General features: G+C 43.8%; 1 pseudogene; it reads left to right on the top strand.

The window, feature by feature from the left end:
- The window catches only part of LOC109891379 (plexin-A1-like), a 370,611-nt pseudogene that overhangs the window by 284,211 nt on the left and 62,387 nt on the right, over positions 1-24,013 (top strand).

Genomic DNA, 24,013 nt, shown 5'->3' with positions numbered 1-24,013 from the left:
CACTGACACGCCAACACACTCACAGGACTCTACACACTCCCGCACACTGACACGCCAACACACTCACAGGACTCTACACACTCCCGCACACTGACACGCCAACACACTCACAGGACTCTACACACTCCCGCACACTGACACGCCAACACACTCACAGGACTCTACACACTCCCGCACACTGACACGCCAACACACTCACAGGACTCTACACACTCCCGCACACTGACACGCCAACACACTCACAGGACTCTACACACTCCCGCACACTGACACGCCAACACACTCACAACATGCGCACCCATTTATACTGACTCGACACACACTCACTCACATACAATCATCATATATGCTGTAGCCACACTATTTATCATGCATCATGATGCCTAGTCACCTTAGCACAACACATGTCTACCTCCATCACTCCAGTATCTCTGCACATTGTAAATATGGTATTGGAACTGACCCTGGATATAGCTTGTTCTTCTTATTTTTATTTATTGTGTGCTTTTGTTCTGCCTTGTTATTTTTAGTGTTATATTGATATTGGTTACTGCATTGTTGGATTTTGAGTTTGCAATAAATTCATTTCACTGTATTTGTGCGGGTGAAATTAAAACTAGAAACTCCGGTCTGTCCTCACTGCTCTCCAGTTGTCTCCAGAGACGGGTCCCAGACAGGGTGGAACCATGCTGACCATCACGGGGGAGAACCTGGGTCTGCAGTTCAAGGACATCCAGACGGGGGTCCGCATCGGCAAGGTGGCCTGCACCCCCGTGGAGGCAGAGTACATCAGCGCTGAACAGTCAGTGACTATTAGTCTCTTTGTACTCCTTCCTCTGTTTTGATGCCTTATTCCATCTCTTTATCTCTCTGTCGGTATGCATGTCTCCCCTCCCTCCAACTGTTAGCCCTATTTTCTATCTACCCATCTCACTTTCTTCTCTTTCATCTCTTTGTCTCAGTCCACAAATGCCCTAGTCTCTTACTTCCTGGCATCCTAGAATACTTGTCTGGCTCACTAAGAGATACAGATCATGCACAAACACCTTTTCAACCATATTCAAATCACACTGACGTCATAAACTCTCACTGACTCATGGTGAGAGTGTATGATGCTTATATGAAGGACCTTAGTGTTTAGACGCGTAAATGACTTAAGGAAAGCTGCATTTCCCCAAGCACCACAAGGTCCGCCAACAAACAAAAACACTTTGCATCACTGTCATGGGTACTGACAAATATCCTACAATCATAAAAGTGGATGGATATTTCTGATTTGCTTTATATCTGTACTTAAACATATTTGGACCCTACTGTATATGAAGATAGTTGTTTCAAGGATACTTGTGTTTGTTTCAACCCTGCTGTCACCTTCAAACGTGAGGGGCTAACGCTTGACCCCTGTCTTTTCGGTTACAAGTAGGGCACGTTGCCATTTTGGCAAACACTTGGCGGCAGTGGTCCACACTCTAAACCAGTCAGGCTGATTTAAAGGCATTTTCCCCATATGGAGCGACTCGGAAGTGACTGCTCGTGTCATCTCTGTGAACTTGTCAGAGCCGTAACGGAGGAGGCAGGTTACGGCAATAAGCACAACGTTTAGGGTTAACTGGCATGTGCAGTGTGGAGATTGGAGAAGGTCGTCACGGATTCAGGTCTGGTCAAGCTCAGCCCACACGCTCTCACAAAGGAGTAGATGCGCAAACACACGTGTCCTCCGACGGTAAGTTGTGTGCATACAGCACATGCAAATAGAGTATACACACATCATAATACATCTGTACATCGTCAGATTATTTTCTCACACTCACATACATTATATCATTCTGTCTCTTCCTCTGTTATTTGGTTCCAATTTGTCTACCTGATATTCCTCTTATCATCACTGTGATGATGCCAGTGAAAATGGCTCCATTTACACAATCATCTCCTAAAAACTAGGACAAAAGCAACGGAGTTAATAACTCATCGCAGGCGGATAAAGAGAGGGAGGGAGTGATGGGGGGGGGGGGGGGGGGGGGCAGTAGAGAGATGGGAAGGATACGAGCTTGTTCAATTAATCACCCCCCTCTCACTTAAATCCAGCTTTCTTTTCTCCTTCTCTCTCTCCCTCTCTCATTTTATGTGGCTAATTAACAGTCCAGAGTGTCTGAGGAGGGTAAAACATGAGGGCTCTGTGTGCGTGTGTGTTTGTGTGTGTATGCATGCATGCATCCGTGTATGTGTGTGCTCCATCCTCTGTGTGTGTGGTGTGTCCGCGCTGATTACACACATGCTAGCACATGTCTGTGTGTGTTCTCGCCCGCGGTGCCCAACACCTCAGACTCTCGTCCTCTGCCTGAATCATTTCTAAAATGAATTTTCATTTGGCAAGCCGCCGCCCAAGGCCAAACACAAGGCTTATGGGGTTATAATCTCATCTAATACACACATAGAGACTAGAGGTCGACTGATTAATCGGAATGGCCAATTAATTAGGGCCGATTTCAAGTTTTCATAACAATCGGAAATCGGTATTTGTAATGACATGCCTCTCTCTCGTTGCACTCCACAAGGAGACTGCCCTGTTACGAGAATGCAGTAAGCCAAGGTAAGTTGCTAGCTAGCATTAAACTTATCTTCTAAAAAACAATCAATCATATTAACTAGTTAACTACACATGGTTGATGATATTACTAGATATTATCTAGCGTGTCCTACGTTGCATATAATCTGACTGAGCATTCAAGCATACAAGTATCTTAAGTATCTGACTGAGCAGTGGTAGGCAGAAGCAGGCGCTTAAACATTCATTCAAACAGCACTTTCGTGCATCTTGTGCATCTCCCGAGATGAGGCTGGTGTAACCGAAGTGAAATGGCTAGCTAGTTAGCGCACGCTAATAGCGTTTCAGACGTCACTCGCTCTGAACCTTGGAGTGGTTGTTCCCCTTGCTCTGCATGGGTAACGCTGCTTCGATGGTGGCTGTTGTCGTTGTCGCTGGTTCGAGCCCATGGAGGAGCGAGGAGAGGGATGGAACCTATACAGTTACACTGGCAATACTAAAGTGCCTATAAGAACATCCAATAGTCAAAGGTTAATGAAATACAAATGGTATAGAGGGAAATAGTCCAATAATTCCTATAATAACTACAACCTAAAACGTATTGAATATTGAAGACTCATGTTAAAAGGAACCACCAGCTCTCATGTTCTGAGCGAGGAACTGAAACATTAGCTTTCTTACATAGCACATATTGCACTTTTACTTTCTTCTCCAACACTTTTGCATTATTTAAACCAAATTGAACATGTTTCATTATTTACTTGAGGCTAAATTGATTTTATTGATGTATTATGTTAAGTTAAAATAAGTGTTCATTCAGTATTGTTGTAATTGTTATTATTACAAATAAAAAATATTTTTAAAAACGTTTTTTTAGTCCTCCAATCGGTATCGGCGTTGAAAAATCATAATCGGTCGACCTCTAACAGAGACACATTGAACCTCTCTCCTATCGTACCTCTCTAGGTACCAGTGGATGTCATCATCACACACAGCATGGCTATGGATATGTGCAGGGCTATTGCCACGTTCTATGGCTTGGTGATCCTTGGACTAATGCTATGGATATGTCAATGGCTATGATCAAATGTGTCTCTCTCTTTCTCTCTCTCTCTCTCTCTCTCTGTCTCTGTCTCAGGATCGTGTGTAAGCTGGCTGATGCGACAGGTTACCGTGTGCAGGAGGCTCACGTGGAAGTATGTGTGAGGGACTGCACACACACCGACTACAAAGTCGTCTCACCCAAGGCCTTCACTTTTGTGGTAAGCTCTCATCATACCTGTGTTGAAATGTCCTTCTGTAAGGTTGTGTTCTTTCATCAATTGAAAAGCAACAGTTGATCCCAGAACAACAGTTGATCCCAGAACAACAGTTGATCCCAGAACAAATTAATTCCTATATCTGACGTCTTCTCTTGGTGTGTTCCTCTTCCCCAGTCTCCCTATTTCACACGGGTACAGCCCTCCAAGGGCCCCCTCTCGGGGGGAACTCACATCACCATTGAGGGGAGCCACCTCAATGCTGGCAGCGCTGTGGCTGTCAAGATCGGCCTCCATCCCTGCCGCTTCGAGAGGTAAACACTCACATCACCCACTCATCTTGTCTTTGGGATATTGTTTATTATTGATAACGTTAATGTGTTTAGTGCTGTATCGATATCTCTATAAGTTAACTGTTGTAAGTGGTCACACTAACTCTGTTTATTTTGAGAATGACTATCTCTGCTACGGGCATGACCAACGTTCTATGGTTAACTCTCCATTGAAGAGCAAAGCTAGAATTAGGGTTTCAAATACTCTCTATAGTAATCATGTTTGCCCGTTGCGCTACATGTTACGAGCTTGATAAGGTGAGAAAACACGATACACAGAGAGTCTGTTCTCCTGCAGCGAGCGATCTCTGCCTTCATAGTCCGTCATGGTGAAACACACACACACCATGAACTCGCAGGGTTCCGTGCACTCATATAAAGCCTCAAATGAACATATTATCAGATAGTCAGAACCTCACAGAGAGGAGAATGCTTTGTTAACACATCTAAGAAGAGGGTTGGGGACATAGAAAACGAAAAGAATGAAAACTGAATGAGAGAAGAACATGGGAGAAGACAATCAAATGTTCACAGCCCACATCAAACCACCCCACAAGACACTCATTTTATCTTCTCAGTCGCATTTCTTAATGAGGAAGAGGAAAACACAGGCAAAATCAGCCAGTTCAGCCCCCCTTTAAAGACCCTGGAAATGCCCATACATTTATCTTGCTACGCAGACTGTAGTTTCTTGGAACAATTAGCTTTAGATTTAATGTAAGCACTATCAACATGATTGGTGGGTGGTATATAGACAGCCATATGTGGCACGGTTTATACAAGGGGAATATATGCATGCTGCAATGACATCTGTTGATATGGGGAAACATGTTGAGCTAAAACCTTGACTAGCCCTGAAAAGTTAGCTGCTGTATTTGGTATAGAATTCCAAATACTAGCGATACAAATGGATGGTGATAATATAATATGACAGGGTTAGGGTTAGTCATCTTGATCTGTTCTGCTACAGTCACACGAGGGCTCCTCTCAATAGTCAAAGGTAGCTTCCTCCCCTAATCTCCTTCATCTGCACTAATCTGAAAAAACAGGATAGGTGAAATCAAGGTGGATGCCCACTGGGAGGTTTGCTGCCACTTTGTCTAGTTCAATCAAAGCCACATTGACATTATCCCTGGTAAAAAGCCAAACGTAACACAATATCTGCCAATTAAATGGCAGGAATATTGCTCCCAGCGTTTATCTATCACTCTGTATGTAGCCAGTTAGCAATGCTAATGATAACCGTCTTGCGGGTAGACGGACAACCTTCTAAATTAAATGTTATCTGCAAAGTAGGCTTACCTGACAGAACTATATCATGATTATTTGTATCAATTGGGTGGCGGTTGTTTTGCAGACTTTGTCATGACGTGTTGCCGCAGTAGGCCTAACAGCAGAAACATCACGATACATCACTTGCTAGATTACATTCAAACATATATTTCGGACCTCAAAAATATTATTGATGTGTGTTTTAAGCATTGACATAGACTCAGAACATCCATTTTCATTGTTTCTCTATGAATAATTGTAATATTGCGACTAAAAAATGGGGGAAAAAAATCCCAAACCAGGAAAAATAAAACAGAAAACAGAATTCAGGGAAATATAATTTTATGGGGCTACCTTTGTAGTTTATTAACCATTATTTTACCAGGTATGTTAACAGAAAACACATCTATTGTACAACAAGGACCAGGGGAAGAGTTGCAGGGTAAAGGAGAAGAGAAGAATGTGCCGATTTGAAAGCTATGAAAAAAATAGTAGCTCGAGACAAGTTTTAAAAAATTCTAGACTTTTGATATTGATATTGATATTGGAACAGAACATACATAGCATTGTCCTTTCAGACCCGCTCTAGCATAGTGATGTTCTTTGTCCCTAAAATAATGGATTTGAAAAGTGACCTGACTTTTCCACGTGTCCCTCACGCCCTAATGTTTTTTCTTTGTCTCAGAGTTCAACACGGCCGCTTTAATCAAAGTGCATTTACCCTAATCATTCAGCCACTCCCTCTGCAGCCCATTTCTTCCACTTTCTCTCTGTCTCTCTCTGTTTCTCACATTATTTTGTGCCGGCCTACAACAACCTTGTCAAAATACACTGCTCAAAAAAATAAAGGGAACACTTAAACAACACAATGTAACTCCAAGTCAATCACACTTCTGTGAAATCAAACTGTCCACTTAGGAAGCAACACTGATTGACAATAAATTCCACATGCTGTTGTGCAAATGGAATAGACAACAGGTGGAAATTATAGGCAATTAACAAGACACCCACAATAAAGGAGTGGTTCTGCAGGTGATAACCACAGACCACTTCTCAGTTCCTATGCTTCCTGGCTGATGTTTTGGTCACTTTTGAATGCTGGCGGTGCTTTCACTCTAGTGGTAGCATGAGATGGAGTCTACAACCCATACAAGTGGCTCAGCTAGTGCAGCTCATCCAGGATGGCACATCAATGCGAGCTGTGGCAAGAAGGTTTGCTGTGTCTGTCAGTGTAGTGTCCAGAGCATGGAGGCGCTACCAGGAGACAGGCCAGTACATAAGGAGATGTGGAGGAGGCCGTAGGAGGGCAACAACCCAGCAGCAGGACCGCTACCTCCGCCTTCGTGCAAGGAGGAGCAGGAGGAGCACTGCCAGAGCCCTGCAAAATGACCTCCAGCAGGCCACAAATGTGCAAAGTGTCTGCTCAAACGGTCAGAAACAGACTCCATGAGGGTGGTATGAGGGCCCGACGTCCACAGGTGTGCTTACAGCCCAACACCGTGCAGGACGTTTGGAATTTGCCAGAGAACACCAAGATTGGCAAATTCGCCACTGGCGCCCTGTGCTTTTCACAGATGAAAGCAGGTTCACACTGAGCACATGTGACAGACGTGAAAGTCTGGAGACTCTGTGGAGAACGTTCTGCTGCCTGCAACATCCTCCAGCATGACCGGTTTGGCGGTGGGTTAGTCATGGTGTGGGGTGGCATTTCTTTGGGGGGGCCGCACAGCCCTCCATGTGCTCGCCAGAGGTAGGCTGACTGCCATTATGTACCGAGATGAGATCCTCAGACCCCTTGTGAGACCATATGCTGGTGCGGTTGGCCCTGGGTTCCTCCTAATGCAAGACAATGCTTGACCTCATGTGGCTGGAGTGTGTCAGCAGTTCCTGCAAGAGGAAGGCATTGATGCTATGGCCTGGCCCGACCGTTCCCCGTTCCTCATTTTGACTTGTTTTAAGGACATTACATCAAAGTTGGATCAGCCTGTAGTGTGGTTTTCCACTTTAATTTTGAGTGTTTCTCCAAATCCAGACCTCCATGGGTTGATCAATTTGATTTCCATTGATACTTTTTGTGTGATTTTGTTGTCAGCACATTCAACTATGTAAAGAAAAAAGTATTTAATAAGAATATTTCATTAATTCAGATCTAGGATGTGTTATTTTAGTGTTCCCTTTATTTTTTTGAGCAGTGTATGTACGGCACACCGCGGGTTTCACCGGCAAGTGTTATGAAAGTTGTTGCCCGGGCAACAACATGGCGCAAGCGGAATGTGGAAAAGGCGCTTTTCTTTTTCTCATTTTCCTGCCCTTCTTCCCCGTACACCTTTCAGCCATGCCCTGGAAGACGGGGCGTTTAAATTGCTTGTTACGAGACAGCGGGATGTGCTCACAGAAATGCACCCTAGCTTATTTTCCCTTCCACTTAGTTTCCCCTCAGCTGCTGGTGTCTCACTAATGTGTTTTTGTCCTCTTTCCTTTCTCTCCTTCTCTCTGTTTCTGGTCCACAATAGATGGGATTTATGTACAAAATAATTGTTGTGAGATAGGAAAGTCTGTGCACTCATCACACACACTGTTGAAGAAATATGGCTACAGGTTCATCTACCTCACCTGAAGCTGCTATAGACCACCAAGTGCTAACACTCAGTATCTGGATAACATGTGTGAAATGCTTGATAATGTATGTGATATCAACAGAGATACATATTCTGGGTGATTTAATTATTGTCTGGCTTTCATTAAGCTGCCCACAGATTCAAACTGTAACCAGTGCCTGCAACCTTGTTCAGGTTATCAGTCAATCTGCCAGGGTAGTGACAAACAGCGCAGCAATTAAATCATCAACATGTATTGATCACGTATTTACTAAGCCCTGCAGAAATGTTTATTTAAAGCAGTATCCAAATCCATCTGATGTAGTGACTACAATATAGTAGCCATATCTAGGAATACCAAAGCCTAATATAGTGTATAAGAGGTCATACAATAAGTTTTGTATTGATTCCTATGTTGTTGATGTAAAGAATATTTGTTGCTCTGTGGTGTGTAATGAGGAGCAACCAGACTCTGCACTTGATATATTTATGAAATTGCTTATTCCAGTTACTAATAAGCATGCACCCATTAAAAACTGTTAAATCCCTGTGGATTGATGAGAAATTAAAACATTGTATGGTTGAGAGGGATAAGGCAAAAGGAATGGCAAATAAGTTTGGCTGCACAACCGATTGGCAAACATACTACAAATTGAGAAATCATGTGACGAACTGAATAAAAAGAAGAAGAAACCATACTAAGAAAGAAAGATAAATTATATAAAGAATGATTCTAAAAAGCTTTGGAGCACCTTAAATAAAATTTTGGACAAGAAGGTAAACTCAGCTCCATCGTTCATTATATCAGATTGCTCATTCATTACAAAGCCCACTGACAAAACCCACTGATAATTATTTTTTTCATTGGGAAGATTAGAACATTTTAGCATTACATGCTAACAACAAATGCTGACACTACACATCCATGTATAACTGATTAAATTATGAAATAATAATAGCCTCCAACACTCTACTCAGCAAACTGGATGCTGCCATCCGTTTTTTCACCAAAGCCCCATATACCACCCACCACTGTGACCTTTATGCTCTCGTCGGCTGGCCCTCGCTAGATATTCTTCGCCAGACCCACTGGCTCCAGGTCATCTATAAGTCTTTGCTAGGTAATGCTATGCTTATCTCAGCTCACTGTTCACCATATCAACACCCACCTGTAGCACGCGCTCCAGCAGGTATATCTCACTGGTCATCCCCAAAGCCAACACCTCATTTAGCTGCCTTTCCTTCCAGTTCTCTGCTGCCAGTGACTGGAACGAATTGCAAAATCGCTGAAGTTGGAGACTTATATCTCCCTCACTAACTTTAAGCATCAGCTATCTGAGCAGCTTACCGTTCCCTGCAGCTGTACATAGTCCATCTGTAAATAGCCCACCCAACTACCTACCTCATCCCCATTTTGTTTTTATTTACTTTTTTTCTCTTTTGCACACCAGTATTTCTACTTACACGTCATCATCTGCACATCTATCACGTCAGTGTTAATTTGCTAAATTGTAATTACTTTGCTACTATGGCCTATTTATTGCCTTACCCACTTACTCCATTTGCACACACTGTATATAAATTGTTCTATTCTGTTATTGACTGTACTTTTGTTTATCCCATGTGTAGTAACTCTGTGCTGTTTTTTATAGCACTGCTTTGCTTTATCTTGGCCAGGTCGCAGTTGTAAATGAGAAAGTGTTCTCAACTGGCCTACCTGGTTAAATAAAGGTGAAATATATATATTTTTTTAAATAAAAAATCTAAGCCTACTAGAAAGTGTGTGCCCTCAGGCCTGGAGGGAAGGAAAAGTAATTTGGTTAACAAAGAATAGTAAAAGCCCCCTTTACAGTCTCAAATAGCCAACCAATCATCTTTTCACTAACCCTTAGTAAACGCTTGGTAAAAATGCTGGACAAGATACAATGCTATTTTACTGTAAACAAATTGACAACCAACTATCTGCATGCTTATTGGGAAGGACATTCAACAAGCAGGGCACAATCATGACTGATGATTGGCTGAGAGAAATTGTTGATGAAAAGATTGTGGGAACCATTTTGTTAGACTTCAGTGTGGCTTTTGACATTATCGATCATAGTCTGCAGATAGAACAACGTGTGCTATGGCTTTACACCCCCTGCTTTATTGTGGGCAAAGAGTTACCTGTCTTACAGAACACAGAGGGTGTTCTTTAATGGAAGCCTCTCCAACATAATCCAGGTAGAATCAGGAATTCCCCAGGGCAGCTGTCTAGGCACCTTTTTAACTTTTTACTAATGACATGCCACTGGCTGTGTAAAGTCTATGTATGCGAATGACTCAACACTATACACGTCAGCTATTACAGCAAGTTAAATCACTGCAACACTTAACAAAGAGCTGCAATTCACTTCAGAATGGGTGGCAAGGAATAAGCTATTCCTAAATAAAATGTTTAAAAATAAATAAATGCACTGTATTTGGGACAAATGATTCACTAAACCCTAAACCTCAACTAAATATTGCAATTAATAATGTGGAAATTGAGTAAGTTGAGGTGACTAAACTGCTTGGAGTAACCCTGGATTGTATACTGTCATGGTCAAAACATGTTTATAGAACTGTAGATTCAATGGGGAGAATTCTGTCCATAATAAGCGCTGCTATGCCTTTTTAACAACACTATCAACAAGGAAGGTCCTACAAGCCCTAGTTTTGTCGCACCGAGACTATTGTTCAGTTGCATACCCCACAAGACATGCCACCAAAATGTCTCTTCACAATCCCCAGGTCAAGAACAGACTACGGTAGGCGCACAATACTACATAGAGCCATGGCTACATGGAACTCTATTCCACATCAGGTAACTGATGCAAGCAGTAGAATCCGATTTAAAAAACAGATACAAATACACCTTATGGAACAGCGGGAACTGTGAAGAGACACACACACAGGTACAGATACATGCATACGCAGACAAGCGCTACCACATACATTCACATGATAAAACATGCACTCTACACACGTACACATGGATTTTGTATTGTAGGTATGTGGTAGAAGAGTAGTCGCCTAAGGGAACACAATGTGTTGTGAAAAGTCTTATGAAGTGTAATGTCATATCACTTTTTAAATGGTATAGAACTGCCTTAATGTTGCTGGACTCCAGGAAGAGTAGCTGCTGCCTTGGCAGGAACTGTTGAGGATCCTTGATAGATAAAAATGTAAATACACACACACATACAGCCTGAACACACACACACACACCCCCACACCCACACACCCCCACACCCACACACATACAGTAGCTTTTTTGACGTGAATTTGTATTCCCATTCAAAATGCTATTTTCCCGAAACCCAAAACTTTAACCCCAAAACCTGAACTCCTAACCTTAGCCCTAAGGTCAACATCTGCGCCCCTGCAGAAATGTAGATAGCATAATAAACTCCCATAAAAATCTGTCAGTTTAAGCTATAGATCTGTTATTTGCATTGGATGTGTCTCAATCCACCGCATCCGCATATGTCGCACTTCCGCATCTGCGCGGAAAGATGATAGAGCTCGAGCAGTGTTTGTCAGACCATGAGACATCCCAAAATGTGTGTGTAGCATCTGAACCGTTTGGCCTCTCAGGAACACAATGGTGTTCTCTGTTTTGCTCTACGACCCCCACAACATCGTGGGATCCATCTGAAGTCGGTACAGCCAATCTGCCAACTTTTTCCGTAACTTCCAAAATAGTTCGGGCTACACGCTGGGACTCCTCCGTGGGAAGGTGAGACTCACAAACACATACATGTTGGTTGTTTTGCTCTAGGACACCCACAGGCCAAAATGACTCATCTGAAGTTCCCCCGGTACCAGTTGAAAAAATGAAAGGAAGTACAGTGCATTCGGAAAGTACAGCCTTATTCCTAAATGGATTGAAAAACCTTTTTTTCTTCTCATCAATCTACACCTATAATGACATATTTTTGCTAACGGACTCAGTACTTTGTTGAAGCACCTTTGGCAGCGATTACAGCCTCAAATCTTATTGGCTATGACGCTACAAGCTTGGTACACCTGTATTTGTGGAGTTTCTCCCATTCTTCTCTACAGATCCTCTCAAGCTCTGCCAGGTTGGATGGGGAGCTTCACTGCACAGCTATTTTCAGGTCTCTCCAGAGATGTTCGATTGGGTTCAATTCCGGGCTCTCGCTGGGCCACTCAAGGACATTCAGAGACTTGTCCCAGGCTTGTGCAGGTTTTTGACAATGATCTCTCTGGACTTTGTTCCATTTATCTTTCCCTCGATCCTGACTAGTCTCCAGTCCCTGCCACTGAAAAACATCCCCACAGCATGATGCTGCCACCCATGCTTCACAGCAGGGATGGTGCCAGGTTTCCTCCAGATGTAACGCTTGGCATTCAGGCCAAAGAGTTCTATCTTGGTCAATCATGGTCTGAGTCCTTTAGGTGCCTTTTGGCAAACTTCAAGCAGGCTGTCATGTACATTTTAATGAGGAGTGAATGGTAGAAGGTTGCAGAAATGGTTGTCCTTCTGGATGGTTATTCCATCTCCACAGAGGAACTCTGGTCACCTCCATGACTAAGGCCCTTCTCTCCCAATTGCTCAGTTTGACCGGGCGGCCTGCTCTAGAAAGAGTCTTGTTGGTTCCAAACTTCTTCCATTAAAAAATTATGGAGGCCACTGTGCTCTTGGGGATATTCAATGCAGCAGACATTTTTTTGGTAGCCTTCCCCAGATCTGTGCCTTGACACAATCCTGTCTCGGAACTCTACGGACAATTCCTTCAACCTCATGGCCTAATTTCTGCTCTGACATGCACTGTCAACTGTGGGACCTTATATAGACAGGTCTGTGCCTTTTCAAAACATGTCCAATCAATTGAATTTGCCACAGGTGGACTCCAATCAAGGATGATCAATGGAAACAGGATGCACCTGAGATCAATTTTAAGTCTCATAGCAAAGGGTCTGAATATTTATGTAAATATGGTATTTTAAAATAACATTTCTAAAGCATGTATTTCTCTTTGTCATTATGGGGCATTGTGTGTAGATTGATGAGGAAAAAAACTATTTAATCCATTTTAGAATAAGGCTGTAACGGAACAAAATGTGGAAAATGTTAAGGGGTCTGAAAACGTTCTGAATGCACTAAATAGGGAGACTGTTTAGTGCCAAAAATAAGGGGTTAAATACATGAAAAATGTTTCTCAGATATAAGATGGACACTGAGGGGACTATCTGTTCCATGTAGTGACTCTGTTATCCAATGCATTTGTATGGGCTAATAGCAGTAAAGCCAAATCAAATAAAAAGGTATTCTTTTTTATCTATATTTTTTATGCTTCAAGGGGTCTTAAAATTTAAAATCAAATAGTAAAATTATCCTTGATATGAAGGGGTTAAATGCATGTAAAAAAAATAATTCTTCTTAATATATCTCAGATATAGGACAGACACTTCAGAACTAACTTCTTTTTGATTTTTTGGGTGGAAGTTTTTGATTTTCCATGTAATGAATCTGTTATTCATTGCGGCTTCAACAGGTCTTGGACTTGGTGAAACCAAACCCTAAACCTTACCATTATGCCTAAAATAGAATTTTAACAAATTCAGGTCATGAAAACAGTCCAGACTTTTCAACATTTTCTGGTCAGGACATTCATGTCCTGATAATGTAGGAAAACATTCACTCACACACACTCACACACACTCACTCACACACACACACACACACACACACACAAAAAAAAACTAGACACTCACAGGATCCCTCACATACTGATGTACAAACACGCACTACATCTTTTGGATGTCTGCTTTGCCAACACAACATTTTGTCAAGGTGTTGGAAGTAACCCACTCCGCAGAGTGCAGCGTTTGGCTAACAAAGCCAAACCACAAAAAATGTTCAGAACACAGCACAGCTGGCTGCATGTCGGAGGGGGTTGCATCACATTGTGATGACTGGCAGTCTCTGAGACTGCTGCCACTTCATATCAGTCAGGAAGAAGGAGACGGCTGCCACTCCAGATCATTCAGGGAAAAAGCGACTGCTTCCTCTCCAGATCAGTCAGGGAGAAAGAGATGGCTGACACTCCAGATCATTCAGGGAGAAAGAGACGGCTGACACTCCAGATCATTCAGGGAGAAAGAGACGGCTGACGCTCCAGATCAGTCAGGGAGAAAGAGACGGCTGACACTCCAGATCAGTCAGGGAGAAAGAGACGGCTGACACTCCAGATCAGTCAGGGAGAAAGAGACGGCTGACACTCCAGATCAGTCAGGGAGAAAGAGACGGCTGACACTCCAGATCATTCAGGGAGAAAGAGACGGCTGACACTCCAGATCAGTCCAGGGAGAAAGAGACGGCTGACACTCCAGATCATTCAGGGAGAAAGAGACTCTGCTGCTCTTGGCGCTCTTATGGGGCTTTCACACCAAATTGGTTTGGAGGGTTTTTCCGAACACACCAGCGCACTGAACAATGCTCCGTGGTTCACTCAAAAAGGGTGGTCTCGGTCCGATTTCATACCTTGGTGCGGTTTGCTGCACTTTGCAGCATTTGATGAAATGCACGCAGTACCATAACTTATTATCTCTGAAACATTCTTTGAGTAGCAACGCATTTATGAGCGCATCCAGTGCAGATTTGGGGAGACTGAGTCTGTACCAGGGATATAGTCTACTGAATAAATTCACTATTCACGTCACAGTTAGTTTCTATTACATCTATTCTATTGCATTTTTCTCCAATAAACTAATGACTTTCATGAAAATATGGTTTTGTTTAGGCATTTTAGTTCGTTTGATATTTGGTAATGTAAAACCAACCAGACAAAATAAATAAAAAATGCAAATAACTGAACTATGATTCAAACTATAGCTCAGAACAATGTGTGAAAACTCCCTTAGAGTTCTTGTGTGGTTGGGTGTGTGTGTGTGTGTCATGTTTAGCATTGTTGAAGTTCTTTACAGAGCAAAGGTTACGTGTGGTGTTATTTTTTTTGTCTCTGTCTGTGAGTGTGCCTCGTGTGGTCCTCTTCTCAGTTAGAGCGTGTGTGTATGTGTGACATGACATGCTTTTCCTTCATGTTACACACTCCCTCTTCCCTTCCAGGCGGAGTGCCAGGGAGATGGTGTGTGTGACCCCGGCGGGTCAGAGTCCTGGAGGTACCCCCGTCATGGTGGACATCAACTCAGCTGAGCTCAGAAACCCAGAGGTCAAATTCAACTACACCGATGACCCCACCATCTTCAAGATCGAACCTGACTGGAGCATCGCTAGGTGAGGGTCTTAAACTGAATGGTACTGGTCTTATATGGTCTTAACCGGTCTTAACAGATTGCTTTAGATCTTTTGTTGGACAATACAGTTTAATTTGTGTTTTAATTCTATGTAGAGATCTGAAAGGAATGGATAGGTGTAATTACACCTGTAGTTTGTACTGCAGTCAATGCAAAGCCTGTATAAATACTCACTGCCTTATTCAAATGAGACAATGTGGCGTGACAGTTTGATGCAGGAATATTTATGAACAACCACAAGCTGTGTACAGAGCAGGAAGTGGATTCTGATGCAAAATGGCTCGATAGAATGATCTAGAAAAACTGAGTTGAGTTCATTTCTCAATTTTATCTGAATGTAAACCAGTAGCTACCAGGTAGGCAGATTACACTGTTGATGCTCCCGGAAATAGTAATGACGGCCTACCCCGGCCAAACCCTAACCCGGACGACGCTGGTCTAATTGTGCGACGCCCTATGGGACTCCCAATCACTGAAGGTTGTGATACAGTCTGGAATCAAACCAGGGTATGTAGTGACTCCTCTAGAACTGAGATGCAGTGCCTTAGATTGCTGCGCCACTTGGGAGACCCATATGGAATCATGTAGTAACCAAAAAAAGGGTTCAACAAAAGCTGGTTGAGATTATTCAAAGTAGCCACCATTTGCCTTGATGACAGCTTTGCACACACTTGGCATTCTCTCAACCAGCTTCATGAGGCAGTCACCTGGAATGCATTTAACAGGTCTGCTTTGTTAAATGTTAATTTGTGGAATTTCTTTCCTTAATGCGTTTGAGCAAATCAGTTGTGTTGTGACTATTTGGTAAAAGACCAAGTTCATATTATGGCAAGAACAGCTCAAATAAGCAAAGAGAAACGACAGTCCGTCATTACTTTAAGACATGGCGGTCAGTCAATTCTGCAGTCGCAAAAACCATCAAGCGCTATGATGAAACTGGCTCCCATGAGGACCGCCACAGGAAAGGTAGACTCTGTTACCTCTGCTGCAGAGGATATGGTAATTAGAGTTACCAGCCTCACAAATTGAAACTTAATTTGAATAGGCTCTGAATAAACTGTGTTGCTGAGACAAGTAGGCAGTGCTCTTTGAATAGGGTTGGTGGGAGAAAAAAACAGCAACCACTTGGGAAAAAAATACCCAAAAATAATATGGCTACCCTGGAGTATGTAAGCACGAAGTGCTTTTTGATGATTTGGCAGTTGCGTCTCAAAGACGCCAAAACAGACCTGAAGCCGCTAGACACAAAATGGCAGTCAGTCGCTAGGGGGAATGGAACAAACCACCATGGAGACATCACGGTCGGTAGTTGGCGCCGACAGAGATGTTCGCCTCGCTTCGAGTCCTTAGGAAACTATTAAGTATTTAGCTTTTTTTATGTATTATTTCTTACATTGTTACCCCGGGAAATCTTAAGTCTTATCACATACAGCCGGGTAGAACTATTGGATATAAGAGCGATGTCAACTTACCAACATTACGACCAGGAATACGACTTTCCCGAAGCGGATCCTCTGTTTGGACCACCACCCAGGACAATGGATCTAATCCCAGAAGCCAACCCAAGACAACGGCGGGGGCAGACAGAGCGGCCTCCTGGTCAGGCTCCGTAGACGTGCACAGCGCCCACCACTCGCGAGTACACTACTCGCCAATGTCCAGTCTCTTGACAACAAGGTAGACAAAATTCGAGCAAGGGGGTTGCCTTCCAGAGATTGTAACGTTCTCCGTTTCACGGAAACATGGCTGTCTCGGGATATGTTGTCGGAATCGGTTCAGCCACCGGGCTTCTCCATGCGTCGCACCGACAGAGATACACACCTCTCTGGGAAGAGGAAGGGCGGGGGTATATACTTCATGATTAACGACTCATGGTGTAATCATAACAACATACAGGAACTCAAGTCCTTCTGCTCACCCGACCTAGAATTCCTCACATCAATTGCCGGCCATGTTACCTTCCAAGAGAATTCTCGTCAGTTATTGTCACAGCTGTGTACATTCCCCCTCAAGCAGACACCAAGATGGCCCTAAAGGAACTTCACTGGACTCTATGTAAACCGGAAATCATATATCCTGAGGCTGCATTTATTGTAGCTAGGGATTTTAACAAAGCAAATTTGAAATCTAAGTCAGCATATTGATTGCACTACACGTGGGGGTAATACACTAGACCACTGCTGTAACTTCTGTGATGCATACAAAGCCCTGTCCCGCCCTCCCTTTGGCAAATCAGACCACGACGCCATCTTGCTCCTACCATCTTATAGGCAGAAACTCAAACAGGATGTACCAGTGACTAGAACCACTCATCATTAGTCATATCATATGTATATACTGTTTTTTTATACCATCTTTTGCACTTTGCCTATGCCACTCTGCCATTGCTCATCCATATATTTACAGGTGAAGTCAGAAGCTTACATATACACTTAGGTTGGAGTCATTAAAACTCGTTTTTTCAACCACTCCACAAATTTATTTTTAACAAACTATAGTTTTGTCAAGTTGGTTAGGACATCTAATTTGTGCATGACACAAGTAATTTTTCCAACTATTGTTTACAGACAGATTATTTTACTTATAATTCACTGTATCACAATTCCAGTGGGTCAGAAGTTTACATTCACTAAGTTGACTGTGCCTTTAAACAGCTTGGAAAATTCCAGAAAATTATGTCATGGCTTTAAAAGCCTCTGATAGGCTAATTGTCATAATTTGAGTCAATTGGAGGTGTACCTGTGGATGTATTTCAAGGCCTACCTTCAAACTCAGTGCCTCTTTGCTTGACATCATGGGAAAATCAAAAGAAATCAGCCAAGACCTCAGAAAATAATTCTACACCTCCACACACACGTCTCCTAGAGACGTCTGGTTCATCATTGGGAGCAATTTCCAAACACCTGAAGGTACCACGTTCATCTGTACAAACAATAGTACGCAAGTATAAACAGCATGGGACCACACAGCCATCATACCTCTTAGGAAGGAGACTCGTTCTGTCTCCTAGAGATGAACATACTTAGGTGCAAAAAGTGCAAATCAATCCCAGAACAACAGCTAAGAACCTTGTGAAGATGCTGGAGGAATCTATAGTAAAAACGAGTCCTATATCGACGTGAAGAACATTTGTGGCAGCATCATGTTGTGGGGGTGCTTTGCTGCAGGAGGGACTGGTGCAATTCACAAAATAGATGGCATCAAGAAGAGGGAAAATTATGTGGATATATTGAAGCAACATCTCAAGACATCAGTGAGGAAGTTAAAGCTTGGTCGCAAGTGGGTCTTCCAAATGGACAATGACCCCAAGTATACTTCCAAAGTTGTGGCAAAATGGCTTAAGGACAACAAAGTCAAGGTATTGGAGTGGCCATCACAAAGCCCTGGCCTCAATCCCATAGAAAATATGATGGCAGAACGGAAAAAGTTTGTGCGAGTAAGGAGGCCTACAAACCTGACTCAGTTACACCAGCTCTGTCAGGAGGAATGGGCCAAAATTTACGCAACTTATTGTGGGAAGCTTGTGGAAGGCTACCTGAAATGTTTGACCCAAGTTAAACCATTTAAAGGCAATGCTACCAAATACTAATTGAGTGTATGTAAACGTCTGACCCACTGGGAATGTGATGAAAGAAAAAAAAGCTGAAATAAATCATTCCCTTGTCACGATCGTTATTAGGAGTGGACCACGTTGCAGTGTGGTATGTTTCCATCCATTTATTTGAAAGAGAAACTCAAAGAACAAAAAAAATTATGCGAAAAAACGAAACGTGAAGCTCAAAGTAGTACTCGCAGGCAACTATACCTAGACAAGATCCCACAAAGCACAATGGGAAAATGACTGCCTAAATATGATCCCCAATCAGAGACAACGATAAACAGCTTCCTCTGATTGGGAACCATACCAGGCCAACATAGATAATTAATCACCTAGATAACCCACCCTTGTCACTGTCACGCCCCAACCAACATAGAGAATAAACTGCTCTCTATGGTCAGGGCATGACAGTACCCCCCCCCCCACCCCCCGACCAAAGGTGCGGACTCCGACCGCAAAACCTGACTCAATAGGGGAGGGTCGGGTGGGCATCTACCGTCGGGGCGGCTCGGGTGCGGGGCGAAGTACCCACTCCGCTCGCAGATACACCATCTTCCATGGCGGCTCTGGTGCATGGATCATTGCCGGAAGCTCCGGACCGTGGATCCTCGCAGGAGGAACCGAACTGTCACTGGAGGCTCTGGACCGCAGACTGTCACTGGAGGTTCTGGACCGCAGACTGTCACTGGAGGTTGTGGACCGTCGCTGGTGGTTCTGGACCGTGGACCGTCTCAGGAGGTTCTGGACCGTGGACCGTCTCAGGAGGTTCTGGACCGTGGACCGTCTCAGGAGGTTCTGGACCGTGGACCGTCTCAGGAGGTTCTGGACCGTGGACCGTCTCAGGAGGTTCTGGACCGTGGACCGTCTCAGGAGGTTCTGGACCGTGGACCGTCTCAGGAGGTTCTGGACCGTGGACCGTCTCAGGAGGTTCTGGACCTTGAACCGTCGTAGGAGGTTCCGGACTGTGGACCGTCGTAGGAGGTTCCGGACTGTGGACCGTCGTAGGAGGTTCCGGACCGTGGACCGTCGTAGGAGGTTCTGGACCGTGGACCGTCTTAGGAGGTTCTGGACCGTGGACCGTCTTAGGAGGTTCCGGACCGTGGACCTTCGTTGGAGGTTCCGGACTGGGAACTTTTGCCGGAAGCTCTGGACTAGGAACTGTCGCCGGAAGCTCTCGACTGGGGACTGCAGGCCTGATGCGTGGGGCCGGTACAGTTGGCACCGGGCTGGTGACACGCACCTCAGGGTGAGTGCGGGGAGCAGGCACAGGACGTACTGGACTGTGGAGACACACTGGAGTGTGGAGCGTAGAGCTGGCACAATGCGTCCTGGACAAATGACCACCTTCGCATGGCAAGTGCGGGAAGCTGGCACAGGACGCACTGGGGATACAGCGCGTAGAGCCGGCGCAGGATATCCTGGACCGAGGAGGCGCACTGGAGACCAGGCACGCTGAGCCGGCACAACCCGTCCTGGACAGATACCCACTTTAGCACAAAAAGTGCGAGGAGTTGGCACAGAACGCACCGGGCTGTGAATGCGCACTGGAGACACAGTGCTGCCTCCGCCTGCTTCCATGGCAGGCTTCTGTCTCCTGCCATAATCTCTTCCCATGTCCAGGATGTCCTCCACTCCTGGCTTTCCTCCTGGGCACGCTGCTTGGTACGTTGTTGGTGGGATCTTCTGTCATGATCGTTATAAGGAGTGGATCAAGATGCAGCGTGGTATGTTTCCCTCCTTTTATTTGGAAGTGAATCTCAAAGAAGAAAAACAATAAAGCGAAAAACAAAACGTGAAGCTCAAAGTCATGCTTGCAGGAACCTATACCTAGACAAGATCCCACAAAGCACAATGGGGAAATGGCTGTCTAAATATGATGTCCAATCAGAGACAATGATAAACAGCTGCCTCTGATTGGGAACCATACCAGGCCAACATAGATAATTTATCACCTAGATAACCCACCCTAGTCACTGTCATGCCCCAACCAACATAGAGAATAAACAGCTCTCTATGGTCAGGGCTTGACATCTCTCTACTATTATTCTGACATTTCACATTCTTAAAATAAAGTGGTAATCCTAACTGACCTAAAACAGGGAATTCTTACTAGGATTAAATGTCAGGAATTGTGAAAAACTGAGTTTAAATGTTTTTGGCTAAGTTGTATGTAAACTTCTGACTTCAACTGTATTTCTTCATATTCTCTTTCCTTTTAGATTTGTGTGTATTAGGTAGTTGTTGGGGAACTGTTAGATGACTTGTTAGATATTACTGCACTGTTGGAACCAGAAGCACAAGTATTTCGCTACTCTCGCATTAGCATCTGCTGACCATGTGTATGTGACAAATAACATACGTCTACGGGGAGAGAGACGATCAACAGACTACGATGAGAGGTGCGAGGAGGCGAGCGATCTCATTTGGAACAGAAGTGTTGTTGTGTCGTAGCTCTTATTACTTATTTATATAATAAGAAAGACTCTGAATACAAGAAATGTAACTGGAGCTTCGCATTTACTAAAACGAGTACTAGAACAACATAGAACAACACTGCGCATGAACAAGGGTGCTCCATTCTTAAAGGGGACATCAGCAATTAACAGAACATAATAACTGTGAAGTAGTGAAGACGAAGGGGAAAAAAGTTGTTAGCATTATTTAGCATTAGCCTCAGGAGGGGCAGTAACCCCGCTGGCTTTCTCATTTGCTGTTTGTCTCAACACTCCCAGAGGATTGGCTGTTACTCCTCTCCTGCCAATCACGGCTTGTGTTTACGGTGCAAAGAAATTTTGTTGCCGCATCCGCCGCAAACAATAACAGTGGAAACGACAAAACACGTGCACTACGCAACGTCGGTGACACGACTCGCACTTGTTACTATCCAGCTTCTGCTGAGTTACTGGTGTTCAGCCTGCGCTAACATCACAGTGACAGAACAGCACAACAGAGATGGCACATTGGAATGGGTTGGAGATATGCCTTGACATTCTCACAACATTATCACACTGTTACCTGATTCAGTAGTAGTCAACACCTACTTTTGAACCACTCTCACCACACACTCTTACCTCTTTGACCTCTTTGTCTGTAACAAGTCTTTGATTTAGTGTCTTTACTCTAAACCAGGGATGGATGGGCAACTGATGGCTCCTGGGCCGCACTCATTCGGGGTCTCAATTTACTGTTGCGAGTTAGAATAGTATGTGTGTGACACATTTGTTTGTGCATCTCTTATGTCTGTCACTGATAGTCAGTCAGTTAGCCCATGTCAGCTAACATTTTTTAGATTGCCAAGTTAGTTTAGCGGCCAGCTATCGAAACTTGTTATCGACTTTGTTTTTAAATGATCCCCTGTATAAAAGTATTTGCCAGGCCATATTTTTTTTATTCGAAATCTGATTATTTCACATGGAGATTTGCGACGCTGAAAAGGCTAGCTGGCGTGCTATTTTTTTAGCCAGTCTAAAGCCAGTTAACCAGGCTGCCAGATAGCTTCTACTAGGATGGAAAGGCAATTCTTCCTGGCTTTCACAAAAGCTATCGCCCCCTTGTGAATGAAATTGGGAGCGGCGAGGATATCATGTTACCAAAAGACTCCATCCATGCGCACGCACATAGATCAACGGAGTGAAGTTTGTCTTAACCTTAAGACAAGTTAGTCTGCATGCTAAACAGATGAGCAAGTTGGCCTAATACAAGTTAGCCTGCATGCTAACCAATTCAGGACTGCCACATTGTGTTACGTCAGTGTGTTTTGGAAAGTTCAGCACCCTGTGGCTACGAGGGGGTGTCTGGGGGGACGGTAATCTTGCCCATGTTTCCCCTGTCCCTGTTGGTCATTGTTGGGCGAATTGAAAAGGTTGAAGGTTGAAAAGGTCAGAAAGCAGCAATGATAGTCTGGATGTGAAAGATTTTGTTCCAGCCCAGCAGTAACACACCGGGTTCGGACCAAATGTAATGAGGTGTGTTAGTGCTGGGCTGGAACAAAAGCCTGCACATCCAGTATACCACCACGTACCGGAGATGGAGAATATCATTTTGGGTTTTAGACATTGGAGGTATTCATTGAGGTAATAATCAAGTATTTTGGTCCCTTCCACGAAGCACTATTAGAGTTTAAACAAGCTTTTAATATGCAAGTAAGAGCCTTAGTGTTACCATCATTATCTGTGATAGAGTGCGTAAAACATATCAAATACTCTACAGTGAGAGTGGGCATTAACATTAATGCCATAGCTGGAGGGTCTTTTTCACTTGGACTAAAATTAAATGTATTCGGGAAGCGCATGGTTCTCTGGAAGATATGGGATTCGTCCAAAATGACTCCCTCCCATGTATTTGATATTTTCCAGAGCTAGCACACCTGATTCAACTTGTCAACTAACCATCAATTACTTGACTATTTGAATCAGGTGAGCTAGTTCAGAACTACAACAAAATTGTGAAATTTTTGGGGTTCCCCAAGGAAATGTTTAAGAAGCACTGCCCTAAATAGTGCACTACTTTTGACCAGAGCCCTATGGGCCCATTTGGGACACTGTGCCTTCTCTAATCGTATAAAAGACAGGAATCGCAGTGAAGTTCCCTTGTTGAATGTTTTGACACGATCTAGCAGATCTAGCAATAGGATTATGTTATTGTAATGTTTGAGGGTGGATGTGCTTGTATGGGTGTTGTTGTTGACTGTTTCTTCTTCTGCAGTGGCGGCACCATGTTGACCGTCACCGGCACCAACCTGGCTACCATCAAGGAGCCCAAGATGAGAGCCAAGTATGGGAAAGTCCAATCTGTCAACGTGAGTACTACTGCCCCACACACACACCTGACCCAGTGGTCACCCAGCCCTGGGCCTATTTATGTGTGTCTGTACCTGGTGTCATTTTTTACACTGAACAAAAATATAAACGCATAATGTAAAGTGTTGGTCCCATGTTTCATGAGCTGAAATTAAAGATCCCAGATATTTTCCATACACACAAAAATTGAATTTCTCACAAATGTTGTGCACAAATTTGTTTATATCCCTGTTAGTGAGCATTTCTCCTTTTCCAAGATTAAACCATCCACCTGACAGGTGTGGCATATCAAGAAGCTGATTAAAC

This window comes from Oncorhynchus kisutch, linkage group LG5 (genome assembly GCF_002021735.2).
Source record: "Oncorhynchus kisutch isolate 150728-3 linkage group LG5, Okis_V2, whole genome shotgun sequence".
Lineage (NCBI taxonomy): Eukaryota > Metazoa > Chordata > Actinopteri > Salmoniformes > Salmonidae > Oncorhynchus > Oncorhynchus kisutch.
The sequence above is the reverse complement of the archived record's forward strand: the minus strand, read 5'-3'. Positions and strand labels throughout refer to the sequence as shown.